The sequence below is a fragment of the Talpa occidentalis genome, unplaced genomic scaffold (genome assembly GCF_014898055.3).
Source record: "Talpa occidentalis isolate TD23 unplaced genomic scaffold, MPIMG_talOcc4v2.1 talOcc4.12, whole genome shotgun sequence".
NCBI classification, from domain to species: domain Eukaryota; kingdom Metazoa; phylum Chordata; class Mammalia; order Eulipotyphla; family Talpidae; genus Talpa; species Talpa occidentalis.
Genome location: NW_023601212.1, coordinates 57062586 through 57079600, shown reverse-complemented (window position 1 = coordinate 57079600; position 17015 = coordinate 57062586). Strand labels below are relative to the sequence as shown.

Here is a 17015-nt window from a genome sequence, read left to right as displayed (position 1 = left end):
GTTGTATTTGAGACAAAGAGCCATGGTTGGTGTCCCATCAGAAACAGTTCTCCCAATCTTCTGCGTGGATGCCAATGCTTCTCAAAGAAGAGTCTACTTGATTCTTCAACATCGTCTACTTGAACAACACAAAAGTAATTCAAAGGGCATCCCAGGAGATGGGGGAAGCAAATATTGTTTAAAAATGAACAATGATGTAAAAAATTTAAAAAATAATTAAAAAAAAAATGGCATCCCAAGGGGATACATGTAACTCAGGAAATAGGGAGGCAGGGTCTTCTGTGTTTCATTCTAGAGAGGTAGAGGATTTTCTTTTCAGGGATAATGTTATGACACCAAAATACTGATCACCTGATGCTTTGAGCAAAGTGCTGTAGGGAGACCATAAATTCCTTAGCATTTCGCAAAGGGAAGGCTTACAAGTGGTTAAATAACTTTTTGAAAATCATAAATACAGATAGATTATTATTTCAGAGACCAGAATTCGTTAAAGTTAAATGAGCAGTTAATGGGCTACTTTGTGGTTTATCTTTGTATGATCATTAAATTTGAGTGTGGGTACATGCATTCCCTTAAGTATGCTGGAAGGCAAGATGGTTTCAGTTTTGTTGGCATTTGTTGTTATTGTTGTTTCATTAGTAGCCAATGAATTATTCCCAATGAATTATCAAAGGCACTAGTGACATCTGGGTTCATCTTTTCCACTAACTAGCTCAAGTGTAAAATACTTCATGTTTTCTAGAAAACTTTTTTAACCCATTTTCTTCTTCATTCAGTTGACCTCAGATTGGTCCCTCGTATCCTCCAATGAAAGAAAAACAGGGCTGAAGAAGGTCCTGAGGAGAGTGTGGAAAGTGTGGTAGTGGTAATTGTCTTTCCCTGTTCCTACCTAACAGAGGAAGGAGCTCCAGTAAGTAAATCAAAGCAATACCACTACTCCCGTTCCTTTGTCTTTTTATATACAACTTCTTAAATTATCTTTAAGATCCCTGAGGGTAGGAATCAGATCTATTTTCAAACTGTGTTCAGGATCTAGCACCTTGCTTAATCAATGTTAAATAGTAACAGTGCATTTTAATTGGCCTACTTTCAGAGCATCAGATTAAATTATTCTGCTAATTAATTGGTTGATCTCATATTTCACTTATATTGTCAGGTTATTATTTTTCCCTTTAGGGCTCAAGACACCACTGACAGTTCAAATACTTCTTCATTAATTACCATGTCTTACATTCTGCATAATCTTACTATAATTATTTTGAAATCATATTTATTGAAGACCAGTATGTATTAGGAGTGATAAAAACAGAATTAGTTTCAACTCTTCTCGCTAATACACATATAGGGCCATTGCTCAAAATTCCGTGGAAGGGGTATTTGGCTTGGCAGAGGAGAGTCTTCAATTAGGTTTAATTGGTCAGACATTAAACTAGCTTGATGTAAGTGATCGATAAACATAACACCCCTTCTTCAGCTCTTTTTCACCAGCCAAATACTATCTGTGAATTGATTCATTCTGTCTTTTTAGGTAGCTATGATATATAACTACACCAATCATTATACTTCAGAGGAAACTAGACTAACTTACAGTTTTCAATAGGAAAGGAAGCAGGAGAGAGAATGTCTTGGAAGGAACACAGGTCAAATGTTAAAGGAACTGTGAGTGTTGAGCCTGGAAAAAGAGGAGATGTGGTAAGACAAAAGCTACATGTAACACTTAAAGATAAGAAATGAGTTCATTCGATGTAACAGAATAATGTCTAATGGGTGGACGTTACAGGGAAAGAAAATTTTGCACAATGAGAGAATCCTAAATGAAAGTTCAAATAATATTGACTTTGGGGATCCCTATACAGATAATTTGTCAACTCAAAGATGTGTTAAAAAGATTGAATTTTTTAAATCCAACAAATAATTGTGACTGTCTACTAAGTGAAGCACATATGTAGAACTGAGCAAATCAAAGTAGGGCTACCTAGCAACTTAGATTGTGTGTGTTTGTGTGTGTGTGTGTGTGTGTGTGTTTCGGGACAGCAATAGAAAATCAGCAGTCAAACCACTGTGTGGCAGGTGGTGGTGAATGTGCTCAGCTGAGACGGGGTTGAAGTCAGAGAGGTGGTGTGGGCCCAAGCATGTCAGGGATTTATGGGGCAGGGTGGAGAGTTAAGATTTTAATCTAAGCGCAGAGAGAGCCTTTGGAGGGTTTTAAGCAGGGAAGACATCATCTGATTTGCATTTTTGAAAGATCACCCTGTCAGATGTGTGGAGAATGGATTATGGAGGAGGAAAAGGATGGAGGCAGGAAGACACACTGAGAGACCGCTTGAGTGACATAGGCGAGAAATGTGGTCAACAGAGCTGGGGAAAGTTCTGGAGATGGAGTTCCTGCCAGATAAGAAGTGATGGATGAGGGAATGGGTAGAAAGTGGGGCCCGTCTCCAAAGGATGCTTTAAACAGGAATTTTTCTTTAAATGGGAGGTTGGAGATAATAGTTGCTGAAGGTCTTTCAACCCTAAAGTTGTGTAATTTATGGTATACTTTGGATAGGCAATTCCACATCCTCCATCCAATGTTTCCACTAACCCAGAAGCCCTTGTATGAGCACCACCAGTGATTATGAGACTGAAAGAGAACACATCTATGGAGACACAATGGTTTATTGTTCTCTTCACTACTGCCTCTCTAGTGCCTGTCCAGTATCTTGCAAATCATCAGAATCCAATAATATTTAGTTAATAAAGAGATGAAGAAAAGAATGGAAAATCTGTACGTGTACATTTTTGTAAACCTATAGTTGACATTTAAATCAATTCACCCCCACTAAACCCACCTTGCTCTTGGAATGTAAGAATGTAAGAGCTTTACTTGATGACAAAGATTAAAGGGTGACTCACACATGCAGGTATCAAAGCTTAGCAATTAAAATGGGTCAGAAAACTCCTCTCTGTCAAACCCACAAGTCTTGATGTTGTCTTTTTTCATATAATTATGCCAAGTCTTCCAAGTGATAATTAAAAATAAAAACAGGAATACAAAGTTAAGTCATTTGAATAGTGTGCTTGAATTTTAAAATGCATGTTCTGTGTTGATCCTAAGGAAGGTTTTTGCTGATTTGTATTGCTAATCACAGGGCCGAGCTCAGGGCAGGCCTTCAATAAGTGTCACTGGATTTCCAAAGTAAGTTCACTGAGGATGAGGCAGTATCAAGTGTGGTTCTATAGTCTACCCTGAGGAGGCACTCAGCCCTGCCTGTGTCATCCCCTATTCTTGTGATTCTTACAGTAATTGATCCCACATGTCAAACTCTCTACGTATCTGCCTTGAAATTCTTTGAGATATAGTGCTGCCTGGTTTGAATAGTTTCTGTTAAATGTGTAACTACCTAATAGGTCCCAAAAGCTCCACAATGGCCTTTCTGACGTTTTCTGTACCTGCTCTTCCCCCTTTCCTTCCTTTGCTTCACCTAATCCAGAGTTTCTTTGCCCCTCCTAAAATCTGGAGACAGAGGGGAAAACAATAGCATCCCAACACTAATCCAAACTCACAACAAGCAGAAGGTGTTGCCAAGGCAACAGGACTAGTGAGTCCTGTCTCTAGTCATCACAGGGTGAAAGGAGTTTCAAATGAGAGGGAATGAGGGGCAGTGGACACCTGTGGGAAAACGCTGACCTGTAAAGGAAATAAGGAGCTGCCATCCCAAGGGATAGGCTTGCGAAAACCCTGCAAGACAGGCAGGCTGGGTAAACTATATGGAAATTCAAAAGATCCTGTGCTACTAATCTGACTGCAGGTAGATGAGAACACGTGTTCTAGGGTGTAAGCAGAGGAGAGTCTTTAGGGCAAGAAGACAGGAAAAGCTTTTGAAGCTCTGACTTTAGGGCAAGGGAAAGCTTCTGAATCTCTGTGTGTGCTATAATAGAGGTTGATTACCTTTGTTTCTACAATGCCTTTTCATCCAGGATCCCATAAGCATAGCACAGACATTACCCCAGGTTTCTACACACCCCTGTGAGCTGATGATCAAGGACAGGGATTATTTTACAGATGGGAAAACTGGCACTCAACAGCAGCATATGTGCCAAGGCCCCTTCACAAGGCAGTGGCACAGCCAGAAACAGGATACAGGTGAAAATAACAATAAATTTATTTTTGTTATTGCTTCTTAACATCTTCCCTGCTGGACTGAGACCTATTTCACAAAGTGACTCCAAAAAGCCAAAGTCTTTCTCCCCCACACAGTGAGCTTGCACACTCTGAAAGCAGTTGTTTGAGCTCCTGACACTATGGACTGAGGGTGGTCAAGGTGGGTTTGGGGACTACATTCATCACATTAAAACACTCCCACATTAAAATACTGCAGCTGCTCTGAATGTCACTCTCCTGGTTTCATGGGAGTACTTTTAGGGCATTCATCTGGGCCCCGCCCAACCATGAGGATTCTCAACCAGGGAATCTTAATCAATCAAACAAATGTTTATTGATAGCCCACTATGTTCAGACCAACACTCTGACTGAATAACAAATGTTACATATGGCCCTCCTCTACCAAAACTCCTGTACATCCACCACGCTGCCTTCTACAGAAGTCCTGAGAACACATAGACTACAAGAAATAAATGAACAGAAAGTGAAAGTTAAGAGACCAAACACCAAATGGTGGTAACAGAGCGGGGACACAGGGTTCTGAGTCTGTTCTCTGAATGGAAGGAGAGTGACAGCCCCAGATGAAATGGACCTGTGCCCACAAGGTGCCCAGTACCCTTACATGCCCTTCAGTGCTAGGACCCTGCATGCTGTAAGTGCAGACATCTGCTTCTTATATTCACAGCCTGGTCCTTCACTTTGAGTAGGTGTACAACGATCTATTCATCACTGCATTCCCAATGCCTAGCTCTGAGTGGCACATAGTAGGTGGCCCATAAGCACATGGTGAATGAATGGCTGGATGATGGATGAATCAGGAATGAACAAGTGCCCTCAGAAGATAACAACATCTAATGCTCTATTCCATGCAGGAAGAATTCATAGCTAAGGTTTTAGTGAATCAATGAGACATCTAAGTTCCTGCATAACACAGAAGGTCACCGTGTTGGCAGCTTGAGTCCTAGCTTTTCCACTTACTACCCTGATGGCCTGAGACAAGGCTAGGTGTCTGTTTCTTCATTTATAAAATATGAATGAAATAATTATACTTACCTCAGTAGTTCTGGTAAGGATGAAATTAAATCATGCATGCAAAAGCACTTTGTAAAGTGTAATGCAGTGTACAAATCTCAGTCGTTATTGCCATCAATCGTGTCATTTAGCATCTCGTTAATTTATGTCACTCATTATGTACTTTTCCCACTGAAATACTATTGTAAATCACAGGCCACTGGAGGCTGAATCGCCTCGTCTTAAGATAAGAGCTTCTCCAGAGGTCCGAGGGCAGGCGTGGAGCCGTGTGCCAGACCTGTGACCTGTGCTGTTTGCACGAAGCAGCTCCTCTAAGGCCCCTGGGCAGCTCAGTCTTGTGGGGTTGGGAACCGTGAAGCTGCCTTTCCCTCTTCTCTGCTCTCATCATTCAGTGTCGCCACATCCAAGCAGAACTGGAAACATTTCTGTAGTCATTTCTTGTCTCTCTCTCTCCTCACTCAAGGCCAGATGGTACCTCTCTTTCCTGAAGACATGGCAGCATTTGGATGACCTCCCAGCTCAAGTCCTTCCCCCACCAATGCAATCTGGACTCGGATGTTAAATCATCATCTTCCCCAAGCATCATCTGAGCAGGAGACTGTCCTCAGACACCATGAGAACTTTTGATTGCTTCTTTTTCTTAAAGCCCCCTTTGTGGAATCTGAACCTCCTGAGACATCCCTCAATTCTTGCAAGCAACTAGGTGAGTGGGACCATATCAGTTCTTTGTATCCATATCAGTTCTTTGTAATGCTCCAAGCCTCCTCTAGATACTCAAAATTGACTGGATTGGATTAGAGAAATCATATTGAACCCCACAAAGTACCAGCTTTCCCACACAAGCTCACAAATTCCCAGCCAAGCCTTACACCAAGTACTTGGACGATAGAGACAACACTTCCAGCTGGGCTGCTCATGCGTGATATTTATCCTTCTTCCCACTTCTTGCCCACTGGCAGCTGTCCTCTCATTCACCACATCCCCTGCCTTACCCAGTTTGGTAGCAGGAACCCCCTTCCCTACAACCCCCCCCACATTTCCCTGGGCCTTCACACTTTGCACAACACACTTGCCATCAGGCCCACAGAACCACTCTCCCCAGTCTTTCTCAGCAAACCAGACACCCCTTCCATTTACAACTGTGCTCAGAAGCTGCTTTAGAAGAACCCCCTTCCCATAAATCCACACCCTATTTCTTCCATGTGGTGTATTTTGAAAGGGGATTCTCTTCGGTGGGATTCAATAGGCACCAGGTGCCTACAGACAGGTCTTAGTTTAGGTTCAAGAAAGTGACATGGTGTGTGAGCTCCAGCCCATGCCTTTAAGGAACCTCCTGACATTGTAGGTGACACAGAAGAATAAAATAATTAAGTGGCTGACAAGGGCCTTATATCTGCAGGCATTTCTCTCCTCCCATCCATGTGATCTCTGTATACAGCGTGAGCTGGCTGCCCACTGGTTGTTTTTGTCTGTGTCCCTTTGCACTGTTTGTTTGTGACAGTCTCTCTGAATGTGTCACTTATGCTCAGAGGTATTTCTGTACATATTTTTTTATGTATCCCCAACTCTCCTAACAGAATGTAAGCTGGAGGGTTGTGGTAATTAGGCCCTTTCTATTGCTCCACAGACTGCTACATGCAGCGTTTTTTGAAACTGCTAGTGACAGACACTGGCTGAGAAAGGCCATTTTGTACAGTTCCCCCTCTTTTCTCCCCCCCAGCAAAGAGAAATTCAGAAATATTAAGCTCAGTTAGAATCACAATGCCACCTCTTCCAGAAGACTGTTAATCAGTGTCTTGTAACCAAGGAATGAGAAGGGACAGGGAGAGAACCAGGTGTCTGGGTGGCCCACACACACTGCAGCAGCTCCACAGTTACACCACAAAATGACATTGAACACTTCCTCCATCCCTTCTAAATTCCTTCCGAATTTGCTCTCTTCTCTCCTTTTTTCATGTGACAGACACTACCTCTTATTGTTAAATCATCCATTCATTTGTTAAGAAGTGTTTGCTGAATATCTCTCTATACTGTGTGCTGGTATAAAAATAGTGTGCTAGTGACAATCTCTGCTCTCCAAGAGCTGACTGTCTAAAGAGGAAAATCAGGCAGGAACACAGAAAATCATAAAATACAAAAGTCAAGGTCAGAAAGGGGTTAGGTGAAGGCCAATGAGTTCACCTAACTCTGGAAGGACAGATATCCTTGAGAAAATAACCTTGAAATCTGACCCAACAGTGAGTAGATATTGAGTGAGATGCAGGAAGAGGGCAGGAGACAATGCCACCAGATGTAAGGATTTATAAGCCATGAAAGTATTTTATTCTAGGTCTGCTGCGTCATGTGGGTTAGCTCCCTGGTGGGGATCAAACTCAGGCCACAGAGGCTGAGACTTTAGCACTGAGGCTTTAACCCCTGCACCACCAGGGAGGCCCCTATGCTTATATCGTTTATCAACTACATCCCAAAGCATGAGGAGATAGGGGCCTGCATACCATGTCACTTCCTTAGTGCCTAAATTAAAATCTGTCTATAATAGGCACCCAATACCTACAAAGCTACTGCTAAAGAAAATCCCATTTCATTGTGCTGAGGTTGTTGAAGTCTGAGGAAAAGTACTAACCTTCCAGGGGGTTATCTCTCTAGTCCACTTGACTTTGTTGGCAAGATGATCATGATGTGCACATGATGGGGAAATGCACTGTCCTTTCTTCCTTGGATAATCTAGTAAAGAATTTGTCATCTTTGCTCTATTCTCCTGCACACTGTGGATTTCCTGAGTTTGGGAGCAGGGAGGGTTAGGAAACCTATGCACAGCAAAAAGTGTGTAGAGATATAAGTGACACCCTCTGACAGGGCTCTGTCATTTGGTATAGGGCCAATTAGGTTCAAAGAAGCACCTAGTGAGATACATCGGCCCCCATTATGGAGATTTTGTTCATAAGATCTGCTACAGACAGCTACTGCTTATTCTATGATGCAGGTAAAAAAAAACTAGAGACGATTTTGGTCACATTTAGATAGGGTTCTCCTACTGATAGAAGCTTAGAGTAGAAAAAAGGTCAAAAACCAGAGATGGGGTGTCTTAGAAATTTCCAGGAATCTAAAGTGAGGGCAGAGAGGATTATCAGCTATGTAGGACAAATCCAACCAGATCCCAAGGTGATAATTTCCACAGTAAGTTCATCAAGAAATATAAGGATGCCCCTTGCTCTGACAAAACACAGCTCTTGTCCTTTAAGACTGCCTGCCTGTGTCTATGCAGGTACCTCTTAATAAATCTGCTCACTCTTTGCCTGTCTGTGTCTACGCAGGCACGTTTTTAAAATTTTATTTTCCCTAATAAATCTTTAAAATTTAGGCTTTGCCTGTTGTGTCCAAGCAAACATCTTTTTTTTTTTTTTTTCCTCTTAAACTCACTGTGTGCTGCTGGAGAAACTGCTGAAATCTTTCTCAGAGGGACCCAAGAACCCTGTTCACCCAACCCCAACATCTGAACCACCATCCCTCTTGGCAGGCCTGAGAAACAGCTCAGTGAGGAGCAAAGGGATCCAGAGCATCAGGATCCAGATCATTTTCTTGACACAAGCCTACCCTTTCCAAGTCAAGCCAGGCTCCCTCATGGAAGTCGCACTTTGCTCTATTTTCTATCCAACTTAGCTAGGCCCACCTGCCCAAGTATTTGCTTAAGAGCCAATGATGTAAACTTTGGAAAACACAGATTTAAAACTCATGACTTATCTGAAAATGTCTAGATAGTATAAATAACTAATACTCTGCAAGTAAAACATGCTAACGGGAAGCTTAGCTCTTCAGAGATTCTACCCATAGGTCTCTCCAGTCTCCTAAGGCTAGAGTCTTTGCAAAGCCATCTTCAACTAATCTAGGGAATTTATTGAGGAAAATGGAAAAGATACACAGGGATAGCCAGGAGTAAAGGGAGTAAATGGAATTAATGTGGGCTCTCTATACCCTACCTACCTCCAGGCTGGTATTTTTATGAGTCATTACAAAACAGGAAAACAGTCAGATAAAAATTAAAACAAAACAAAAAAAGGAAAACAGAAAACAAAGGAGGTTTAAAAAATAAATAAAATCTATACCAAGTAATTAAATACCAGAAATTTTAAAACATAGACAATTAAAAGCAGCAACCAGAAGGGAAGAGTTAGAGTTTAGGCTAACATTTCAAATGGTTAAGAGTAGAAAAGGCAGAGAAACCGAGCACTATCAAGGTAAGAGATGAAAGCATGGAAGTTAAAAGACATAAGTTTATGATAGAGCTAAAATGCAAAGATTTTAGAGTTTTGAGGAAATGAGGCTAAGAATCAATAGAACAAGGGTGTATGTGGAAGAGTTGGGGAAGGGAAGAGGAGAGAAAAGAGGAAAAGCACTGGTAGAAGGAAGATAGAGGAGCATTTGTGGGCAGGTCTTGTGCCCTCTGATTGCTAATAGGGAAATCCCCAGGGAAAGGGGAGGTTCCAGGTTCCCTGCCCCAACCCTGAGGAAGGGTAGAGCTGATGAGGGAAGGGAAGTTATGGAAGATGGGGAAAAGGAAGAAAAGAGACAAAGAAGACCTGGAGGAGGCATTATGGAGCAAAGAGACATGTAAAGAAGCTGCTTCTTGGCCTTGCGCCAGGGACTTGGGAGACACGGAGACACCTGAGACAGAAATATGGGTGAGAAACCAGTGGGGAGACAATGACATCCTTTATCTTGATTTTGATTTTGCTCTTTTCCTTCCAGACATGCCGAGTCCCTTCTGCTCCTTTCCTATGGGTGCCCAACCAGAAGGTACCCTAGGCTTGTGGCAAACATTTGGGCCCAGATGCCCTGCTTTGGGCCAAACCTATTTAGCTGGCATTTGCCCACAAGGGATGAATAAATTTGGGTCCTTGATTTAGAAACTATATTCTTTCTCTTTCTTTTATCTCTATTGCACACTGACTGGTTGTATTAAAGTTCCTTTCCATTGAAGGTCTTATGCACTAGACTATGTTTTGACTTGATATGGCAGATGGCTGAACCCATTTAGAGTGGGCAGGTTTGGGAGTCCTGGGATGCTCCTCACCCTACCTGATAACATGACTTCTGAACAGAGTGGCTTCTGAGGTTACAGGCATCCCTGCTGCATAATGAAGACAAAATCCAGAGTCATAGGCAGCCATTTTATCTCGGCCCTCCAGAATGCTTCTGGAGATTTCGGCCCCAATACCATGCTTCATTTCTACACTGCTAATGGGGAAGTGGAAAGAGGCATAGCTCCCTCCAGAGCAGGGCAATAGCTAACTAACTCCCTCATCCTACAGATCCTAGGAACCTTGATGAAAGGCCTAGCTTTCCCCAGATGAAAGACCTGCTCTGCATTTGCCATTAGTCCTGGCCTAAATGGAACCTGCTTTCTATGAGCCCGCAAGTCAGTGGAGATGACAGTTGCTACCAATCCCTTAACCACTTTCACTTTTGCCATCATGTCTGAAGGAAGAAAATTATTAGTGGCTAAATTACACCTGCTCTGTCAACAACTGAGCTGAGCCAAGGAAATGCCATTGGGTAGGAACACTGGGATCTTCCTAGGTCCTGTTATTCAGAGCTGCCCTATACAGGGAGGGGCCAAGCTCTACCTCCTCATGTCCAGACACCACCCAGGCAGGCAGGGAAGATATTTGGGCAGTGCCTTGGTCTGAACTCTTCCCCGACATCCTGTGTGAAAAGTGGGAAGAGAACATACCTGAGAGGCCATTTTATGAGCCTTTTAGGGGGAGCCACACACAAGAGCTTACTATCTCTCTCTCTTTTTAAATATTTATGTATTTATGCATACAAGAACCGGGGTACAGACCAGAGGTGTGAGGGGGTGGTGAGAGTATTTACTAGAGACAGAGTGGGGAATAGAACAGGTGGATTGACCGAAATACAGTGCTGAGTGGAGCAGCGGGCACATCAGGAGAGGTCTGCTGTGCGCTGTGGGTAGCTCCCTGGCTGGGGATCAAACTTGTGCTGCAGTGGCTGCAGATAGCTTCATAGTGCTGTCTTATCCCCTTGTACCATCAGGGAGGCCCACTTCCCCTCTTTATCATCATAGCTACTGCTGAAAGCAGACACCCACTGGCTGGCTGGGCAGTGGGCCTTAGCTCCTACCCCACCCCTGACCTTAGCAGCAGCTGACGTCTGCCATCCCCAGTCAGTTCCTACAGTGGCTATTTCACCTTCTCAAACCACTGACTGGTAACTTTACCTTCTCCATCTCTCTCTACCCTGTTGTCTAGAATAACATTTTTTTCCCTCTCTTTTTGCTGTACTAAAGACCCTTTTGTTTGCATCTGTGGGTATGGATGGCCCAGAACTCGTGAGAAAGCTTCTGAACTAGTGATAGTTGTGCAGACCCTTTACTTGGGAACAAGAATTCCCAGAGTCCTGGTTATATTCTATTTCTCCCCAGTTCTTGTTCTGATTGCCTTTGGAAGCTGATTTACTTGTGTCATCTCCCAGGTTACACTTGACCCTGCCTCCTTTGTGATCATTAACTAAACTCAGCACCTTTTTGTTTTTCTAGGGTCAACCTGGATGTCCCCAGGGCATAGATCTTAGTTCTCTGTAAACTGGGCAGGTAGCTTCTATTTGTTCTGATGATAATATCCTCTGATTATAATTCTAACCAGCTGTCTCTGGGCCTTGGTCACAAGAGAGAGCAGGAGACAGTGTGTATGTGATTCTGTAGGGGAATAAAACTCTGCCACCCCAAAATAAATAATTGGCAAGGCAGGGACTCTAAGGCTGGATGGAAGTTGTTTTTTATATTTATGTATAAACTTGTCCATAAGGGCCTCTGTGAGAAAGAGATAATCTTTTTATCTCTTTTCCAAGGAGAAGGTAGAGCTAAATCTGCATGCCTATTGTTTACTGCACCTTCCCCAGTAACCCTCTAACTGAATTTGCCCTTTCTTCCCTAATCTCCCTTGTCTTAGCTATTTAAAATGACATCTAAAGCCACATGGATGAGTCACGCTGGGTTTCTCCCAAGTATCCAAGAGGTGTACATTATTAAACATCTTTTTTGACTTTTTTCTCTTTTCAATCTGTCTGATGCTTGTTTGATACTTTGCCAGTGTAGAAGACCCACAGGGGTCGGGGATGTTCTCCTTTGTGTCCCACAATTTCACACAAACATACCTTGACTGCTAAGAAAAAGCAAAACACAGGCGTGTGAGAGAATGAGTGGGTAGCACCATGTTCCTAGGGGCAGAGCAGCCCAAATAACTCTCTGAAATCAAGATGCTTAGGGGGAAAGCAAAGTCCTCATCTTACTTTTGTTCTTTACCCTCAACTAATTATTTGAAATGTAAAGACAGCACCACAAAGGAATCTGTCCTTGCCCTGCCTATCCTGGCCGTGTTGACACACACAGTCCTGGGAAATGAGGTGACATCCACTCAGAGCTGTTTCCTAACCTGTTCCCTAACCTTACTAGGGACTTTCAAGACATCAAGTGAAGGCATCCTGAGCAATGCAGGGGTGAAGCAAACATCTGTGGCGCTGCAAGTGACAACGCAGAGTGATTTTCGTGTTGCTTAAAACACACGGAATGCCACACTGGTGGCACAGCAACTCACCAGGCCCAGGAGTGGAAATGATGTTGGAGGAACAGAGCAAACCCAAAGTATGGAATCTTCTCCTTGATAAACTAAACTTGCAGACAGAGCAACTAATTAGGTCCCATGTGCCGGATCCAGAGGGACATTCAAAACATTTTTTTTCTGGGTGACCTGAGGCTGGAGAAGAGAAAAATGCAATTGAATATAGACAACTGTGAAGTGTTGTCGAAGCAAAGGGATCCATGGAATGAGTCCACGGTATGAGTGAAATGGGGGAACAGACGGCTCCAGAGTGGGCCAGCATATCCAACAAGGTTTGCTTGGCCAGCCAGGACATCAGCACATCCTCTTGATAAATGCTGACCTCCTCTGGAGATCGATATTTTGATATTGGGGAGGGGGAGGAAATAGCTTTTGTTCATTCATCCCAGTGTTATTATTTCCCCAGGGCTGGATCAGTGTCCTTTCAAAGAAAGAGCTGAAGAAACAGAAATCAGAGTGTTCGGTTATCAATTAATGGCTCACACACAGCTTTACCATTCATTCAACAAAACAGCAGTCTCTGGAGGAATGAGTGAGGTGAGGATGTCATCTCTTATCACCTCCACAGACCTGCATTTCCCCAGCAGGGCCCACGCCCTTCTTCCAGGACAGCACAGGCTCACTCAGACCCTTGGATGGACACACCACTGCCCCGGGTGGACCTATTTGAGGTACAGTGATATCCAAGTCTGTGCCAGCAAGACATAAGTCTTACTGATCTGAGGTTGGCATACATGAACTCACACATGCCAGGTTTTGACAACACCTCCATTTTCCCTTCCAGAACCCAGAGAGCAGTCTCAGTCTTCTCAGTGAATGAGGAATCTTATTTCTTTTGGTCTCAGGTTTAAAGAACCAGTGCTAGATGAGCTCAGAATGACTCACCTCCCAGCCTCTCCAGACTCAGCTTGGCCACACCCCTAAATTCTATCTATAGAATTTTCCTAAACCTCCACTTGTGTGGCTCTGAGAATATCTTTAGCACCCATTATCTGGCTTTTGTGACTATGCTCTCAGCCTTTTGCATCTTCTGTTATTAATTACTTCACACATTTTGACTCATGGCTTTTTTTTTTTTTTCTGAAATAGCACCTGAATTCCTTTTCTTTGCGAATCTTCTCTGATGGAAACACTGAGTGAGGTTGTCTACTTCTCCCAGGTCCAAGTAAATATTCCTTCCAAATACAAAGATTTTTTTTACCAGTAGATAAGATGTCACTTCAGCACAAATATTTTACTAATACAGTTTCTTCTTATTTACTGAACCAAGGGTAGTAAAGGGAAAACGGGGACTCTTAATTCACAAACATAATGAGGGGTGGTGCAGAATCAGGGAAGATGATAAAATGGTAAAGATAAAAAACATACAAATTGAAAAAAAAAACCTGTGCTATGTTCAGACTATGTGGACATAACTCAAACTTTCCTTATTAGCTTTCAGTGTTTTTAAAAAGTCACATTGGTATGGAGGAAGAGGAAGAGAAAGGGCTAGACTGACTTGGGGTTAGTAAAAAGTTTAGATTTCCATAGTGAGTGAATGAATGACAAGCCACACAATGAATGGTTATTTCAGGAGGCCACTATGCCACTATTTTTTTTTAAAGAAAAACTTCAATTTACTTTTACTGGTAGGAATCAGCTAGGGAAGCTCTGCAGGATGGGGACATTTCTTTTCAGATGCATGCCTTATGGAGAGTCCACGAGAGAGTTATGAATGCTACCATCATTTTTAAAGAGCCATCACAATGGACTATGGGACTGGATAATGGATACGTATGTCCTGCTAGGAGTGCCACTTACGAACAGTGTGGCAGGAACTGAAATTCTGCATGCGGACTGCCTCTACGACTGTTTGTGTATGGAATGTGTCTGTGTTCCAACATTGCCAGTTTGCCTTAAATCATCATTTCCTAGGTGCCTCTCAAAAAGGCTTATCTGCTCTTGCCCAATACCCAATGGGCATGCAAGTAAATGTAACACATTTATACTCCCAGAATTTGCAGCTGGAGGAAGCTCTAGCAATATCCTTGTAACCCAATTCTTATTCAATAACATTGTTTTTCTCTCAAATTATGAAATTGACATGTGCTCATTTTCAGAAGTATGAAAAACAGTATGAAAATGAAATAAACCTATAATTCAATAATCAACACTGAATTGCTGTATAGCTCTGTTAGGGTAGGATGGCGTATATGAATATTTGTATATATGTACACATATATGCATATATGTACACACACTTAAGAATACACTTTTAAATTCATAAAATTGAGATTATAAGCTCAGTTTTTAGTAATTACATGATGTAAATTTTCTTATGTCACTATAGATCCTTCAAAATCCAGATAGTTAGAAATAACTTATTGAATAAAATGAACCACCGAAAAATGAGTAATTTAATGGTATCTTGTACATTTCCAATGTTTCTATGGTATTCAAAAACATTTCTATCACTCCAAGATGAAACCCTTTACCCACTAGTAATTTTACCCCTTCTTCCTCCTGTGCTTCTCACTTGTTGTTGCACCTGCAAACCACCAAGCTGCATTCTGTCTCTGAATTCACCTGTTCTGGGCATTGCCTATGCATGGATCACACAAGTGGCTTTTTGTGTCTGGCTACCTTTACCTAGAAACATTTTTTTCAAGGTTCATTCATGGGCATTTGGACTGTTTTGCCTTTGACTATTATAGCTGGCACTGCTGTGAACATTTGTGCATGTGTGTCTCTTCAAGAGCCTGATTTCAATTCTTTAACTTTATACCTAGGAGGGGAATTACAGAGTCTTGTAGTAATTCTATATTTAACTTTTTAAGGAACTGCAAAACTGTTTCCCACAGTTATTGGGTCATTTTACATCTCCACCAGCAACACACCAGGGTTCCAATTTCTCTATATTCTCACAAGCATTTGCTATTTTCTATTTTGGTTTTGCTTTTTTAAAAAATGATTATAGCCACTCATTACAGTGAGAGTGAAGTGGTACTTCACTGTGGTCAAACCACATTTTTTAATATCATGTTTGTTTCACGACACATTAGCCAGCCCCCACCTTGTTGGCATTTAGCCTGCTTTGGAATTGAGCCTTTTGTATATATAGCCACCTGATGAAGTCTTATACAATACAAACACCCTTAATTATATCTCATTATTTTCTTAGCAAAAATTCCTGAGTTAGTTGTCTTTGCAGGTGAAGCTGGGTTAAAAGGAGCTGAGACCAGAACTTGGCTAGCTGATATTCAGCCTATGCTATCTTTTGATTTATTTTTTTTCTTGATGAGATTAAGTCAGTATTTTATGTCAGATATTGGGCAAATTAGGAAGAAGGCACCTCCAAAAAGTGAAATATTGGCTCTATGGAACGGATGATGCCAAAGTCACTTTTAATACTAATTTCCTTTGTATATGTTGCCATATGGGAGGGGGACCAAACACAGCAAAACTTGATATGCTCACACACATTGTACAGCATGTAATGTCAACAATTTTACATGCACTGCCTTCAACAAAGTCTTCTCTATTTGCACGTGTGGTGCAACACTGGGCGGGGGGGGGGTGGCTTCTGTTCCATTGCAGTGGCTGGAATCCCCTTCTGTGACTTTGCTTTCCCCCCTCTACGACATCCTGGGGCTGGGTAGGAGAACAAAATGTACATTTACACAGTCATTGGTAGACCTCTATTTAAGTAGCATTTTCAATGAGGTTGGAGCTGCTAAGAAAGCGAGATCCAATGATACATTTTGAAGTTTTTACTGAGATCCCAAAAAGAAATATATCCAGTCACATACAGTGCATAAAACTACAGTCTGTTTCCCCTCTAATTGGTAATAAATGTAAATGTTTAGTTATGCCTGACTGGGGAGCTATGAACAACACATCTGTCTGACTGTTTTTTCAGTCTTCACAAGGACTGCCGCATTTATACCATCTGTAGCTGGTGGAGGAAGAGATAGCAAGAAAGTGAGACTGAAATTTAGAGAATGGCTCTTACTAGGAGTGTACAGGGAATTCACTCATTCAACAAATATTTATTGAGCATCTATTATGGCTTAGGTTCCAGACCCAAAAAAAAAAAAAAAGGATGCTACTGATTTGAGGAAGATAATTATCTCCCCTTCCCAAATTTTGAATCAATTTGATATACTGGAGGCCAGGCAAATGGAGGTTTGTCAAATTTGTTACTGAAGACAAATACTGGAGAA

The 17015-nt window shown here is 42.1% G+C and overlaps 1 long non-coding RNA gene across 11 annotated transcripts in view; it reads left to right on the top strand.

Moving 5' to 3' along the window:
* Positions 1–14956, top strand: part of LOC119241253 (uncharacterized) — a 36304-nt gene extending 21348 nt beyond the window's left edge. For 3 of the 11 annotated variants that reach the window (XR_008551147.1, XR_008551146.1, XR_008551151.1), the window contains 7 exons: positions 777–910; positions 1601–1692; positions 5640–5879; positions 12648–13029; positions 13220–13484; positions 13903–13978; positions 14446–14956. This is a non-coding gene — a long non-coding RNA (uncharacterized LOC119241253). Of the gene's footprint in view, positions 1–776; positions 911–1528; positions 1693–3960; positions 4127–5639; positions 5880–12647; positions 13030–13202; positions 13485–13902; positions 13979–14445 lie in introns of all 11 variants that reach the window. The other 8 variants (XR_008551152.1, XR_008551148.1, XR_008551150.1 and 5 more) reach the window with 8 other exon arrangements.
* Positions 14957–17015: the final 2059 nt, after the last annotated feature.